Source organism: Dipodomys merriami, unplaced genomic scaffold (assembly GCF_024711535.1).
Source record: "Dipodomys merriami isolate MVZ:Mamm:240054 unplaced genomic scaffold, mDipMer1.0.p SCAF_7, whole genome shotgun sequence".
NCBI classification, from domain to species: Eukaryota; Metazoa; Chordata; class Mammalia; order Rodentia; family Heteromyidae; genus Dipodomys; species Dipodomys merriami.
In genome coordinates, this window is record NW_027206290.1 from 47,670,596 (window position 1) to 47,687,660 (window position 17,065).

The 17,065-nt window shown below is 42.7% G+C and overlaps 1 long non-coding RNA gene across 1 annotated transcript; it reads left to right on the top strand.

Moving 5' to 3' along the window:
* The first annotated feature begins 642 nt into the window (after positions 1-642).
* LOC138817179 (uncharacterized) lies at positions 643-15,591 on the top strand. Its single transcript, XR_011368774.1, has 4 exons — positions 643-730; positions 3,560-3,614; positions 13,691-13,795; positions 14,681-15,591. It is a non-coding gene; the product is annotated as an uncharacterized lncRNA (long non-coding RNA).
* Positions 15,592-17,065: the final 1,474 nt, after the last annotated feature.

A 17,065-nucleotide genomic window follows, 5' to 3' on the forward strand; every position in this document is an offset into this window, starting at 1 on the left:
TGTATTAGGTAGATGCCAGCTCATCTACACATCATTTTTAACTCAGTGATACCCTCAAACCTAAGTGTCAAGTTGAGCTGTGGGCCCAGGAGGAAGTGGTGCAGATTTTGGGGAATACCTAGCCAGTTTAGGCCTCAGGGTTTGACCTTGTTATCTGCTCACATCTGCTGGGGTACGGAATGAAGAGGTAGTAGCATGTAAGTCCTTCTGAGTAAGAGAAGTAGTGAAGATAGCTTTCTCAGATAGAGGCAGGAGGAAAATGAAGGCATGGTGCCAATGTTCTCCACTATTGGGGAGAGGGAGAGAGAAGATGAAGTTGAGAGGAAGAAAGGTCCAGTGAGAGGATAGGGAGTAAGGATTTTTCCCCTGGGATTTATCTGATGACCTCTCAGTTTCTGCATAAACCCTAGGAAGTGGGCCCTCCTTTCTAGTAGCTGCATATCCAAAAATATACCTCATTCGCGAATTTAAACTATTTACTGGCACAGGGCTTAAAATCAACCACAAATATTTACATTGAGGAAGTCTGGTAGGTTTAAAGTCTAATATAAACTCGGGTTTAGATTGTTAGTGGCTTCTTAGAACACTGTGCTGGGAAGATTCTGCTTTCTCTTGACCCACTTAGTAACAGAAGGAAGTGTGATTGATTGGTTGTGCCTCAAATGAGAATTGGAGGTTGTAGTAACAGCAGTAATGTGCGGTGTTTTCCTTTTATGGCTTAGAAAACAAGGTAAACTAAATATCACTTGAAATATTCATGAAAGCATATTCATTCCTTAGTTTGAATTATGTCACTTTCATCTTCAAAACAGCTGGATTCCTCCACCTTAAGAGTAAAGAGAGTTTTAACTTAGAGAAGTACCAATAGGTAATTTTGAAAGCGGAGGAAGAGAAGATGGGACGGGATGGGAAGGGGAAACAAAGGAGGAGGCTACAATGCTTGATAAGAAATGTACTCATTATCTTGCCCATGTAATTGTAACCCCTCTGTACAGTATTTTCACAATAAAAAAAGAGAGAGAAATGGAAACTGGGAGAGACAAAATAAGTCAGGGGTCTGAGCTTGGTGATACTTTCTTTGCCCTTCCAGCTGATTGGTCTGTGTTCTGGGATGTTAATCAGCATCAGCTGATGCTCATACTGTTACAGTAGGCTGTCTTTACCCTTGGCTTCCAGCTGGGTCTGCTCAATAATAAGCCCTGCTCTGGAGAACAGAAGGGATAGAAAGGCCAGATTATTATTTCTGGCTTCCTTCTTGCTGCTGTAATGGCCCTGCTTGTGGCTGTGCCTTCCATGACTGCATCTCCTGTCCTATGACCTTCTTCAGACCCACCTTCCTGAGCTCTAAGAGCATGCTTTCCCCTGCCCTGTTAATCCCGGTGATCAGTAAAGGTGCTTTTCTTTGTTGATCTCTGATTTTTTTTTCAGCAATGCTCATACCTGGTTTTAAATTTTCCACCTCACAGTATGTAGTTTCATCATCAAATCTCTTTATGTTCATCTGCAATGACCTCAGAGGGAACCTGGGTCTATGCATAGCCTTGAGAATCCAGATGGTGACTGAGAATTCAGGGAGCATCTACAGAGACCCTGGAAGAAGCTGAGTTGATTTAGTTCAGTCCTTTCCCCTGCCCTTCCCAAGTTGGGTGTGACATATCCCTTGAGAATAAAAAGTTAAAACCTGGGGGATGGCTTGAGAATGCCACTTCTCCATTTTTTATCCCCAGAGCTCTGGCATGAGGGCAAGTGCTAGAGTTATGAACAATAGTATTAACTGGTGCTGAGAAGGACTTAGAAATATAGAGAGGATTTACGCTGTAGATTGGCTCCTCAGGGCTGGCTTGCAATCATGAGTCTTTTTAAGGATATATTTAAGACGTGGCGCTGTGGCTCAAGTGGTAGAGCACTCACCTTGTGCTGAAGAGCTGAGGGACAGCCCAGAGTTCAAGCCCCACGTCCAACAAAAAAACAAAAAAAAATTTAAAATTATTATTAAGCATTTGTACGAAGGGGTATCAATTTAACAAGATGAATACAATGCATCTTGTTCAATGTCACCTCTTCTCTCATGGTCTCCCTCTCTCCCAACCCCATCCATCCCCTCCAGCTACCCAGTTCCATGTTCACATACATGCATTGAATGTAATGACTATATTCACTCACTCTTCCTCTCTCCATTCATCCACCCTCCCCCCTGCCCTCCCTCACTGCAACAAAACATGCTTCAGCTTCTTAGTATTCATTTCACTACACTATAGATTTATTGTTCAGAGGAGTTACACACCACTGAAATCTTCTCCTGCATACATCTTACTTTAGTCAATTTGTTTGTGTATATATGCATCTGGTCTTGTATATCTTTTCCTCTATATGTTCATAATTTAATTCTAACCCACACATACACATTTCACACACATAAGTATATGTATCTATGAGAAAACCATAGGGGTCTTTAGGATGACTTTAATTAGATGGCTTCTCCTGAATTAAAGCTGGGGCTAGTTCTTGAGGAAGGACTCCGAACGGAAGGCTGGAATTCTTTGACCTGCTCTCTACTCCAACCTCCAGGTTGCATATAGATGAACAGGGGAGTGTAGCCTCCTCCGATCTACTGCCTGTAGAGGATTTCTGTGATGTCCTTTCTGGTTCAAGGTGTACTTGATGTTGAGTTGCGTGTGTTCACGCAACTCAATGTTGTGGGAGATTCTAATTTCCAGTGTCCCTGGGTCCCTCTCTCCTGCTTGAGATTCAGTGCATACTCTAAAAAGAAGGATCTCCTGACTGAGCACCTGCCAAAGACCAGAAGCAGCGTACACAAGGGTCAGGACGCTGCTGGGGAAGTTGTTCTGGGAATCAGAGTGGTCTCACTCTCTTTTCTTCCCTCCTTCCTTCAAAGGATGACTTTTTATGTGAGGGAAGTCTGACTCTTTTTTTCAGTCCCTCTGTGATATTCCAGTGCATTTTTCTTTTGCCTGCCCTTCAATACACAACAAAATTCATTTTCTTATCTGTCCTGGGTTCTTGTTTTTGAAATCATGTTTTCAACAATTGGGTTCTGGTCTTAGGCCTCTGTGTGTGAAGGTGGCATAATGCATCTCCCTCTCTGGGCCCTTGATTTCCTTGGGTTTACAATGCCTGACTCTCAGGACTAAATGGTTCTAGTCCTTCTGTCATGGATGGTATTCTGTGGCAATCTGCTCTGACACAGAGGCAGGGCTGGCATGTGGGGACATCTGCCCATCGGGAGTGGCCCTCAGCATTCATTTTGGAGAGGGCTCATGGGGCATGTGGGCTCAATTTGCCTAGAGGGAAAAGGGCCTAGAGGGCACCTGTGTAGGCAGGAATGAGCCCTCTGTGCTGGACTTCCCCGTAGATTCATGAGATGAAGCAAGGGCTGCCGACGGAAACCGCAGAAGACGCTGGAGCCTCGTTTTCAGCAATAATTTCAACCTCCTCTTTGACTCCAGGAAACTGTTATTTTTCCCTCCTTTTGCTTTGTCTTAACAAGGAAAAACTTGACTGATTTAAATTTCACTTTCTTTAATTTTTTTCGGTGCAGGCTAAGGTAGAAGTGCTAATGAGCAGTGGGAAGACAACAAGAGTTCAGCAGAGAGGTGAGAAGAGGGGCTGGGGAGGCCAACCCCTGTCTAAGTGGGGAAATTAGAGAGAGCATAGGTCTGTCAGGGGTGTGAGGTGATATCTCACACAACCCCGAGTCTGCCAGGCTTCACACTGCCCTGCCTCATCTTCCAGCAGCCACAGCTCCAGTGCAGGCAGGCGGGCAGGGAGGGCTGGGCTCCCCGGACTCTTCTGTCCTCTGCGGCAGCAGGGTCCCGTGGACCCTCAGCATTCACCTTGAAGACAGAGACGTGCAATGCATGGAAGATTGTGTATGTGTGGGGGGTGTGTAAAGGGGAGGACGGGGAGAGGACTGTGAGGGGGAGGACTGTGAGGGGAGGACTGTGAGGGGGAGGAGTGTGAGGGGGAGGACTGTGAGGGGAGGACTGTGAGGGGAGGACTGTGAGGGGGAGGACTGTGAGGGGAGGACTGTGAGGGGAGGACTGTGAGGGGGAGGAGTGTGAGGGGAGGACTGTGAGGGGGAGGACTGTGAGGGGAGGACTGTGAGGGGAGGACTGTGAGGGGAGGACTTTAAGGGGAGGACTGTGAGGGGAGGACTGTGAGGGGAGGACTGTGAGGGGAGGACTGTGAGGGGAGGACTTTAAGGGGAGGACTGTGAGGGGAAGACTGTGAGGGGGAGGAGTGTGAGGGGAGGACTGTGAGGGGGAGGACTGTGAGGGGAGGACTGTGAGGGGAGGACTGTGAGGGGAGGACTGTGAGGGGAGGACTTTAAGGGGAGGACTGTGAGGGGAGGACTGTGAGGGGGAGGAGTGTGAGGGGAGGACTGTGAGGGGAGGACTGTGAGGGGGAGGACTTTAAGGGGAGGACTGTGAGGGGAGGACTGTGAGGGGAGGACTGTGAGGGGAGGACTGTGAGGAGGAGGACTTTGAGGAGGAGGACTGTGAGGGAGGATGGTCAGGGCATGGCTGTGAGGGGTCATTGTATGAAGGAAGGGAATGTGTGTCAGGGAGGAACCACCTGTGGGTTAGCTGTGGAAAGGCATGTCTGGCTTGGGCCATGGAACTTCATCACATGGCCCCATCTGGCTGCATGGGACCTGGGCAAGGTAGCTTAGCTGCATTTCTGGGAAGAAAAAAAAACAACAGAGCAGGTGCATGCCACACTTCATTTCCACCAGAAGCTCCTTTGTCAACGAATCTCCCTGGAAACGTAGGGCTCAGTGATGGGTGTAGGGGATTGTTTCAGAGCACTGGGTACATGTGCCCTGACTGTGTCTCTTGCTTCATCTTCTCTTCTGCCTGAACGCTCTTATTCTCCAGAGCCCAGAACACAGGCACACCAGGTCAGGAAGCATGGGAAAGTACCTAGATCTCCCTGCAGGAGGGAAGAGGAGAAATGGTCCCCTGAACTCCTAGATCCTCACAGTCTAGTGGTTACGGACTTGCTGTGCGCTCTTCAAACTGTTCGAATCCTCTTTTTCTGTCCTGGGTTTGAATGTTCCCAATTATAAAATAAGAATTAAAAGCCTAGTCTGGCAAGGGTACTGCTGTTGAGGGGAATGCTGGTCATAGAATTCATTGCTACGTGTGGGTCTCAGTGGGCCTCAGCTGGGGAAGAAAGCTTTCAGAGCGGCTTCTATCCCTGGCATCTCTTCGAGCATCATGACCATAGTGAGGAACGACATTCTCATTCTTGCAAGTTGACAGCTACATGTAGAATCCAGGATGCATCTTGTAAGGAAGAGTACAGGGGATGGGAAGAGAGCATCCATTTTGCTCTCCTTTGAACAAAAATGGAGTTCACAAGTCTCATTCTGTCCTTTTTAGGGCACTGAAGAAGCTTTATTAGGACAGAACAGAGATATAGGAGCTGTTTGATTAGAGTTTTTAATTTATGGACCTTAGAAGATCTTTTGGAAATCTTTCCTGTGTTTCTACTGGGGGTGAAATTATTTCTTGACATTCTCACTCAAGATCTGTGTTAGTTTGTGTTCCCTTACGATACAGCACCACAATTGTGGCATTGGCGGTTGCAGTAGGAAGGGCAGATGACTAACTAGCTCTCTTTACCTTCTCTGCATCATTCTCATTAACCAATTGTGTAGCTGAGGTGATGTTTCCACTTCGTGGTTACTCTATGCCAGGTACTTTCAAGCTTGTTCGTTCCTTTTATCTTGGAAGACTGATGATTTGAACCCAGTTTCAGCTGGCATAGTTTAAGCCTTCACCAAGAGCCACCCTGCTGTCTGGCTCTTCAGGTGGTTAAAAAAAAAAGTTTGTGCTGTAATTCAGCCAAGTTCATGCAACGCTGCCACCTGTGATACCTTGCATTCATCTTATTCTGTGTGATGATGGCACAACCTTGTGCTGCCTGATAATCAAGTCATGGCAGTAGGGATTATCTCCCACAGCTTTCCTTAGGAATGCTGAGTGGCACATAAACTAGACTTCCATGGGCCTAGCTCCCTAGAAGAGCTACAGCTTCTAGGCTTTTGGGTCATGGTAGAGCTGGATGTCAACAATTGTACCTCCTGATCCAGAGTTCCTCAGTGAGTTAACAGAGCATGGTCACAGTTTAGTAATGATCGAAAGGTGGGTAAGGATGAAAATCTTATGATGCAAAGGCACAGAAGGTTCAGCCTGTCAGGTGAGGCCTATCTTTTTCGTGGTGTGAGTTATTTAAGTAACCAGGCATGGAAAGGAGTTATGGAAAGATCTCATGGGGAGACTTTTCCTTTGGTGGTAGCTCTGGTGGACAAAGTGTGTCCACCCCTAGGCTCCTTTTGTGTGTGTGTGCATGTGTGTGTGTGTGTGTGTGTGTCTGTGTGTCTGTGTGAGTGTATGTGTGCATGCGCACACATGTTGGTATTTGGTCTTGAACTTAGGGCCTTGTGTTCTCACTCAGCCTTTTTGCTTCAAGGCTGGTACTCTACCACTCGAGCCACACTTCCACTTCAAGCTTTTTGCTGCTTAATTGGAGAGAAGAGTCTCGCGGACTTTCCTTCCCGGGTTGTTTTTGAACTACAATCCTCACATCTCAGCCTCCTGAGCAGCTAGGTTTATAGACATGAGCCACCAGTGCGCAGCCCACACCTAGAGTCTTAATGTCAGGGTGGCATCTGTTGCCTGAGAGGCAGAGGTTGGTTGAAGTGGAGCCACCCCTTCCAAAATTTAGTTCTCCAAGAGCAATGACTAGTGAGCATAGGAGAGGCCCTCATTGCCTACCTAACAGATTTCAAAGAAGGAAGGAAGAACTAAGACTAATGTGTGACATTTCTGCTTCTTTCCCCTTTCCTCCCACCCAACTCAGGAATTCAGAAATCCAGGATATTAGTTTGTTAACCAAATGGGGAAGTTAATGAACCCATTGATATCAAAAGGAAGACTTGAAATATCTCTATGTAATTAATTAGCCTATGTCTCTGAAGTGTTCCAGGCATGTTGAAGTGCCATAGATGTCTTGTATTAATTATTATTAGGCATGGCAAACATAACTGGGGTTCTTGACCTCTGTGCACTTAGCAGCTCTTGTTTAATGGTGCATCAACTGAAGCTTTATTTATTTATTTTTTGATTAGCATATCAAGACACTTTTTCATGTCTTTAAGGATTCTTTTTTTTAATATACCGTATAGAGGGATTACAATTACATGGGCAAGATAACGAGTACATTTCTTATCAAGCATTGTTGACTCCTCCTGTTTCCCCTTTCCCATTCCTTCCCATCCCCCCTACCCCCCACCACTAAAGTTGTAAAGTTCGTTTTTTGACATAACGACTTGTACATCTCATTGTGGCAATGGGTCCACCTGTATCCGTATTTAAACGATTTGTTTTACCCTTCCCCTCCACAAATTATACCAACATCAAATAAAGTGAAAGCAGGGGTTATACTGTGGGGGAGGGACATATAAAGCAACAAAGAAATCATCTTATAAATATGTTAGAAACAATCGCAAGAAAGAAAATATAACATTTGAATACATATCTTAGGGTTCATTTCACCTAACATTGACTTATATGACCTTTTCTGCTTGTCTCAGACATATATTAGTTATAGAAAATCAAGTTTTGAAAATGTGTTTGCAAATGGAAATGGGAATGAAGGTGTGTGTGTGTGTGTGAGAGAGAGAGAGAGAGAGAGAGAGAGAGAGAGAGAGAGAGAGAGAGAGAGAGAGAGAGAGAGAGAGAGAGGAGAGAGAGGAGAGAGAAAGAGAGGAGAGAGAGGAGAGATTCATGACTCGTGATTTGTATGTACTACACGGAAACAGCATTTGGGGAAATGCATCTGCCAGCATCAGATGGAACTAAAAGGAGCAGGGAGTAGAAGTAGGAAACAATCCTAGTAAGACATGAAGATCAATGTCTGAGCAAAAAGAATGATTGGGAATTAGGGCTTGTGTGGTTGAGAGAAAAATTTATTGCTTTCAGAGCTGTCAGAGACAATGTTCTAATGGGCCTCCTGGTGTATCAGAGCAAACCTGTAGGTAGCTTAACTGCCCTGTGTTAAAGATGAAAAGGAATAATAAAATATCACTTCAGTTATGAATGATGAATGAGTTTAGATATCAGTTGTACAACATAGTGCCCACAGCTCTAGCAATATGGTATTGTACACTTTTTAAATATGCTAAGAATATCGGTTTTGTGTTGGATTAAAGAATAGAGATAAAGAAATTTTGGAGGCAGATAGTATTCCAAAGGTACTCACACAGAGAACTTGAGTAATTTTTTAATGTGATAGATATGTGCTTATGTACAAACACATCAAAATAATAGATATAATATTTGTGTCTCAATTATACCTCAATAAATCCAAAAGAGGGGGATGGAGTTCAATAAAGGTAAGAGAGAAGTTTGGGTAGCCAGAGGTAGCCTTGTGAATGGATGTAAGGGAAAAAAAATTGGGAGGAGGAAAGGGATCCTGAGGAGTTTGGTAGGTCTCAAGCAGATAACCTCAGGGCCTGATGGGTGAGTTTGGGGCAGGTAGTAGGCATTGTGAAGCATTGTGTGAGCACATGGATATCTAGCAATTAGTTGTTTGTTCGTTTCTACTTGGATCAAATATACGGGTCATCTACTTTTATTTCAGGAGTCAGTAGAAATAGAGCACACACCATGTTGTAGGGAGGGAGCCTCGGAGAAGTCAAGGCCTGGGTCAAGAGTAGGCATGGGAAAGATGGAAGGGACCGAAGGTAGTGATCTGATGGAGAGCTGCTAATCCATGTGGCTTCCTGGACTGGAGGACAAAAGCTGTACAGGGATGCCTAAACTACTGTCTAGGGCGTGAGGTGGAATGAAACAAATTTTGTTTGGTTGGCGCAAACCAAACTGACATCAGCTAATAGGTACCAAAGGAAACCTAAACTCTAGAACTAGAGATTCCTTCCACCAGTCCTTGAAATTGAGGATTGCACTGCAGAGCTTTGTGTAGCAAGACAGAAGCCACCACCTTCTCCTCTCCAACTCTGTTTCTCTCTCTATTCATTCTTTTTTGTTCATTTGTTTTGTTTCCCTACATTTTCTTATCTCATTGGGACAAACTATCCCAGCAGAGTTTTCTGAAAAATTCCTTTCACCTTTTACCGAGTGATTGTTCTGGGTCATTTTGGATATGCAAGAAGACCCAGAGAGGACTGTCCCAGACCACTTTTGGTTCGTGATGCTAACAGGCGATGGTCTTTCTTTTCCCTAACCTCTCAGAGATCAAATATGGATATGCCTTTCCAGGGGATTTGGACAGACATTAAAAACAAGCCCCATGGAGGAGGGCTGATACGCTCTTTTGCTTCATGTTGTTCCTTTTTCATCTGGAGTGTGTGTGTTTCATGGGTGCTGGCTGTGGAGGGCTAGATCATGGAAGTTTGGGGGAATAGCTGTGTTTGCAAACTCATTATGGGTGGATGTTGTTACCTACAAGCTATGTGACCTCCATGGGAAGTCGCTCAGTCGCTTCCCCTCTGCTCAGCTCTGCCATCCTCTCCATCTACTGTTCCATTTCTCATCCGATTGCCTTACTTTTATGCCTCTATTGGCAAAACGCTCAGCTGAGCCAATCATTTTATCTACCAAGAGGGAAAGAGAAAGGCAATAAGTATCATCTTTCTCCCATGAAACGGATACAAGAGTCCTTCCTATTTTTGACTTATAATAACTATGAGAGAGAGAAGGTGTCACCTGCCTGGTTTCTGTTAGTTACTTGTACAGTGGCTTGTGAAGCACCCCTCCCCTTCCCCCCCTCGCCACGTTGACCCAGCATAAAGGCCAGGCCAAGCATCAGGATGACTTAAAGATATTTCATTCCCTATGTTTCTTCCTCTTGTCATTCCGGAATGCTGATAGATTGAAGGCAGGAGTGACTTTAATGGAATCTGAACAGGGCCTAACCCCTGTGGATATCCATCGAATGTTAAATAACAACAGCGATCATATAATAATGATGGCTGGCTCACTTGGGAGAGAATACCAAACAGCTTGGAATTTTCCTGTTACTGGCAGCGTGGCCCAGGAGCATCCTGAGGTGAATTTAAAAAAACCTCAGCAATTCAAATCACATTTCCCATAAGAAATATATCTTTCTGGCTTGGAATAAGTGCTTTGCTTATTGCTGGTTTACTGTGTGATTTGTTGGTCTTAATTTGAATCTTCCCAGTCTGGAAGAAAGATATTATGCTTTAATGATAAATAATCTCAAAAAGAGGGAAAAGATCCAGTAGCTCTTGTGACCAGCACCCTTCTCTTTTGCCTCTTCCAGTATTTTTTCCAATTGCATCAGTTGCTTTGAAGAAAATTATTACTGTATGAGCGCAATTTAAAGAGCTTCTATAGGAAACAAGCTGGCACAAGCTATTAAGAAAATAACCCTATTTCAGTGTTGAATGAAAAGGAAAAAAATTAACTCCTTTCAAGATACATACATATTCTATTATGTATTATATTGAACCAGAGTCTCTCTAAATAGTGTCAGTGAAAAGGAACAGTGTTTCTCTCATGTTTTTCTCAATCCAATCACCACTCTTATTCCATAATATCCCAGAGGAAGCTGTCAGAAGCCTTGGTTTAAAAGCTTTCTGATTAGACTTTAATGCTGGGTTTGAAAAGAGACAGGGTTAGTGGGTATGGGCAGTGCCCCATTGCCCAGGGATCTGTAAGGTACAGAGAGCACAAACAGCTTCAAGACAAGAGTTGAAGCCTTCCTGGAACAACGATGTATCATTACTGTTCCTTCCGGTAGTCAGGCCTGGCCTGTTAGGTGCCAGATGTTGGGTGAGGTCACAGGATACATACAAAATACAATCCTGCTCTGAAGTGGCTGCACTGTAGGGTTGAAATAACAATTACAGACTTTCCTGTGATAAATTCAAGAACAATTACAGATACAGGTTGAGTCATGGATAGTGAGCCAAACTCCAGGAGTACTGTCACAGTCAGGTGTGTGTGTGTGGGGGGGGTGGTCACAGAGGAAGTGCTTTCAAGGATAAACGGGAATTAATGTGCTGTGAAAGAGAACAGGAAAGAGCTTTTCCATATTGCACCTTTTTTGCTTCCTGCCCCTTGAAATGGAGGTAGAATTATTTGACTTCACTTCACGTTTCCAGACCTTGACAAATCTTCTGTTGGCCTTTCTACTTCTCTATATCTACCCACAATGATAGTATCTCTCAAGCTACAAGGATGTTGATGTGGGATAGGGAACTTTGTAGCATCTTATTTGTCTTAATTTTACTTCTGTATTTATAGATGGGGAGGCTGAAGGCACACAGCTGGTAATTCAGAGAGCTCAGTCCATTTCCTGAAATATGAGCTGTTCTTACTGTACTGTGGTGCAAATAAGGAACAAAGAAATCTTGGTGCCCTCAGAGGAAAGAAAGTTCTACCTTAACTCTCTATTTTGTGATATAATTTGTTCTTTTTACTTTTTAGCATAGTCAGACTTTGAAATGTGTAATATATGATGTGTGTGTGTGTGTGTATAGTGTTATTATTGGGTCTTGAACTCAGGATTCAGGCTATGTCTCTTAGCATCTTTTGCCATGACTCCATTTTTGAAGTCTTTCCCGGCTTTTCTGTCCAGGCTAGTCTTGAATGAAAATCTTCAGATCTCAGCCTGCTGAGCAGCTAGGATTACAGTCATGAGTGACTAGCACCTGGATGAATGATATATTCTGGATATGTTTTGGATATGGTGTTCTTATGAAATAAGCATCTCGATCTTGTTCTATTATTTATATGGATCTAAAAGCTTGAACTCCTGGAGTCAGGTGTTAATTGGCTTTAAACACTGATTAAATCATTATGTACAAGCAGAGTGAACTGAACATCCTATCTCTTCCTCCTACAATGACATATGAAACCTCTCATTAGGGGCTTTCTCTAGGGTTTACTTTTTTGCTTATGGGAGCACAGAAGTTGAAAGAAGCATATCAGGATTTTTTTTAAAGATATGGTCACTGTGTAGAGTTACTTTTTCTTCTTAAGGACAAGGAAAGCTTGTTCCCTTTGGTGTGTGCAGCTCAGTGTGGGCTTGTGACTGAGTTTTAGCCTGGGGTATGAATTTGCACATCTGTTTTATAAAACTCAAAGCAGTCCTTCATGCTCTTGGTGTTTTCCAAGATGGCCTTCAGCATGATCTTGCAAGGAATACTGAAAATCTGTGCTCAGCTCTCCCTCCAATAACCAGAGAGCAAGTGGCTCTCTACCAAGAGCTATGAAGATGAACAAATAAGCACATCTGTGTTTCTTTACTTTTTCTTTACTTATTATCTTTATGGAGTTGTACAAACATGCTGCCACTCACTGAAGTAGTTTATGAATACAGTGCCTCTTTGTCACTCCTTTCAATGTTCTCACCCCTACCTTCTCTCCCTTCCATATATTAATTTTAGGTTATGTATTGAATTTTTTGCGGTTTAAGAAATCAGTTTATGTGTACAGAGCATCTTGATCTATGTTACCACTTCAACATCTTTACCCCCTCTTCCACCCACCCTTTCCCTTGAATTTCTCAATTCTGTGGTATATATAATGAAATCTTGCCTGCATTCTTCCCCCTTCCCCATTCATTCATTTACCCCTCTCCCCTTGGCCTTACATGCTCTCTTGCAAGTACCCATTTCCTGAAACATATCTTGTTGAACTGTATTCAGTCTTTTTAAAGAATTACACTATTTACCCTCTCCACAGAGTCTATTAGACTTCACTTAATTCAGTTGTAACCCCTTGCTTAACACCCAGTGTGCTTGCTTGTAGATGTATAGGTACCCTCTAGCTACCACTAATGAGGAAAACCATGCAACCTACATTTCCATGGGCCTGCTTTATTTCACTTAGTATAACTTTTTTCCAAGGCTTTTCATTTATTTATCAATGGTATAATATCATTCTTTCAGATGGAGGAGTAGAATCCCGTTGTGTATATACATTTTCTTGTTCCATTTATCCACTGAGGGGCATCTGGATTGATTGCATATTTTGGCTATGGTAAACAATGCTGCAATGAACATGGCTGTGCTGGTAGTTTTAGTGTGGCCTAATTTGTGATTTACCTCCCATGGGTGGAATTGGGGGGGTCATAGGGAAGTTCTATGTTTATTATTTTGAGGAACCGCCATACTGCTTTCTGCAGTGGTTGCTCGTTTGCATTCCTACCAGCAGTGTAATAGAGTTCCTTTTTGAACACATCCCCAACGGCATTTGTATTGTTAGTTTTCTAGATACTGGCCATTCTAACTATGATGAGGTGGAATCTCAGTGTTGTTTTGATTTGCATTTCCTTTATGGCCAGAGATGTTGAGTATTTTTTCTTGTGTCTATTGGCCATGTTTTTTTACTTCTTCTGAGAAGTCTCTCTTCAAGTCTATTTATTAATTAGGTTGTTGTCTCTTTGTGGGTCTATTTTGGGGGAGTAATCTTTTGAGTTCTAAGTATAGTTTGGTTATTAGACCCTTGTCTGATATGTAGCTGGCAAAAATCTCCCATTCTGTGGGCTTTCTATTTAGATTGTATCTTTAGGCTTATTTGTTATAGCAGACAATGCTACCTGAGACATACAGGTCATCATCACTGAAGACTTTATTTCCACAATGTAATCGCTGTGCCCTGACTCTCTATAGTGGCAAACTCAGCAGAGTCAAAGTCAGAAGTCCATGACTCGTTCAGTGGGAGAAAAGAAGGACACGAGTTATATTCACAATACCTGATTTCTGCCTATATTAACTGTAAGTAGCTCATCTCCCAAGACTTCTGAAGCACAAGAAGAAATAGTCTGACTAAGGTCTAATGATGATCATTACCTGGATTAATTTATCAACATAGTTTGTTCATACTGCTAGGTTTCTGTTGAGATTTTTGACCATGCATTCCTGTTCCAGCTCAGTCCTGATGTTAACCCTTCTTCTATGGAAGACTTGCCCTTTATTAGGACTTCATTATCCTTGACTTTTTAAAAATTTTACTGAGATAAGGGAGAGAATAAAACTGTTTTTTCTCTTATTTATGTAAATCAGCATAAAGTACTACTAACAGGAGCCTGGTATCATCACATGCTTCCAAATACCATTTTAATGTTGATAAATGTGTACATTACCCTGGCAATATTTCTATAGGTCTTCCCTAATCTGAGTTCTCTTGAAATGATTTGGGAGAACTAGGCTCTTTGTCTACTTGCTGTGACAACCAGCCCATTTTCAAACAATATACCAGGGGTCTGGGAAGGTCACTCAGTGGTAGAGCTCTTGCCTTGCATGCATGAGGCCCTGTGTTAAATTCCTCAGCACCACATAAGCAAAACGAAAAAAGCTGGAAGTGGTGCTGTGGCTCAAGTGGTAGAGTGCTAGCCTTGAGCTGAAGAGCTGAGGGACAACGCCCAAGCCCAGAGTTCAGGCCCCACAACTGGACCAAAAAAAAAATTCAAACAATATACCAGGAAAAATTTCTTGCTGGGTGAATCAAATTCCCACTTCATTAATGTATTCTAGAAGAAGATCTGATGAGAAGTGGGTCGAGTGGCCCATGGATCTGTTTACAACAGTTCTCGGAGCCTTATAGTAACATATTTGCCTTCTATGCAATCCTTTACTTGTGTTGTTTTTCTATTGTTACAGACCACAGAAGGCCAAAACAGGAAGGAGCTTGTGCAGCAGCCTATGAGACATGCCCTCAAGATATATCTTTCTATTTCTGGGGACTGGCAAGATGGCAGATGTGGGCAGGAAGAAGATAACTGAGCAGCTGGGGACTTTGAAAATGAATATGTTAGGTGTTATGGATTCACTCTCACACCCATACTTCTCAGCATTTTTAACTCAGCATGTAATCATTCAGCCTGAACAAAATTGATTTTACTTATTTCTGTATACCTTAGGCACCTTTGTTTGTTCCTAGTGGGAGTTTTCTTAAGCATTTATCATGGAGCATCCAATGATTCTCCCAATACATAACATTAGCATATTGTTTATGATTATTCAGAAAGCTAGCCACATGAGCATTTGTCTTTTTGGAGCCAGAAGGCTTGGGCATTTTCCCAGAGGCACCAGTAACAGCTAGGTTACTTAGGGAAGGTCATAACGATGGTGTATTATTTAAAAATATCATGTTTAAATAATCCCAACTTTCCAGTTTTCATTGAACTTCTGAAACTGATTATTCCCACTTGTAATTTCTCCAGGAGAAGTGGAACAGCTTGCTGCTCAATCACCCTTTTGTATAGATTGTCTTGAGTTGACTCAACTTTCATAGTAATAGAACTACAAACAAATCTATGAAAAGCCAAAAGCTATTAAAAGTCAAATGGTCCTTTTAACCCCAATGGGGACCAAACTATCTATTTTACAAGCAATTAAACTTTCCAGTTGTCTCCAGATCACATGACTCTAGAATCTTTGACTTAGACTCTGGAGAGCTAGAGGAGAATACAGGTCTCTTTCTAGAATGCACAGCTCAGGAGGAATTGGTGGAACGTGGTGGTACATCATAGAACATGATAATAGATGAGCATTAAATGACTTTACTTCTATCTTGGAAAACTATGTGTTTCTTTTTCTTTAGATTAGGTTGGTTTATTCATATTTGTTAGAAACTATTATGAGGAAGTAGATTTTCTTTAAATGTAATTCTTCTCGATCTACTTTTAATAGCTTGAGGGAGCATCAGAAAACTCTTTATAAGATAACTCCAGACCTAGCAGCAGACATATCTTTTATTTTCCTAATCAAGGTGAGGAGGAGTGCTGGCAAGACACTATTCTACTCACAGCATGATGTTGTCTAGTGCTTTGGACATTCCACACTGAAATCACACTGGAATAATGACCTCTACCCTTATCTTCTATCAGATACTATGGAGCTTTTCCCTCTCTTAAGCCAGCAACAACAAAAAAACAAGTATTAGGCATCCATCCATGCCGATGGGAAGAGGCAACCAGGTAGGAAGGAAAAGGAAGGTGAAAGGGCAGAATGAGAGGAAGATTAAGTTATGGCTCTAGGCAGTGTTGTCTCCTGAGGAAGTGGCTACCCAGTGGGAGACTTTGCATCAGATGAGACACTGTTGTGGCAAAGAGCAGAAAACCCTGACACAATGCCAAAAGAAGAAAATTTCATTTCCCACAGGTGCAGACTATGATGCCCTTGTGATAGCTGTGGCTGCCTCAGAACTGTTCACCAATGTCTTTCTTAATGTGTTGGCTTTGTCTTCAGGTTGGTGGCTTGAAGTCTTCAGTAGATACAGGTCATCTGACCACCATAGCACCAAAAAGATAAGGTCTGTCTATTAGGGGCTATTTCTTTATATGAAAAAGATTTCCTGCATCCCAGGGGAGTTACATGGTTTCTCTAATACTAAGTGCCATGTCCATTCTTTAACATTGGTTTTTTAAGACTGAGAACTACCCCAGCAGGCTTAGGCTTAGACTCCTAACATGGATTAAAGTGAATGTTGAGGAACTAGTCATCCTGATACTAAAGGTTTCACTCTTACACCATCCTGCCATACATTATCTTATGGAGTAGGTGATTAATTCTATGTGTAGACGCACTATTTAAAAACTGGTATGAAATGATGAAAGGGGTGACATAGATAGGATGCTTGGGAAAAAAACCTATATTAAGTCAGGCCTAGAAAGACAAAGCTTGCATGTTTTCCCTCATAGGTAGAAGCTAGAATTAGACTATAAACCTCTAGTAAATACTTGGGTGGTATGTATGTGGTATGTATTGACTGAAATGTAGTGGATTCAAAGGAGAACTCAAATAGTGTAACTCCTTAGAAAGGCAAAGTGAAAGCCGGACAAAATAAGCTCCTGGAAATGGGTGCTAGACTAATACTGAAGAGGGCTAGACTAATGAAGAGAAGAGGGGGAGAATGTAGTTAAGAATTCAGTGTATATATCACAAAATTAAGAAAAGTAAAGGAGGGGGTAGGTAGGGGTAGGATGGTGAAAATGTTGAAAGAGGTGACATTGATAAAGTTGCATTGTATTCATAAACTGTTTT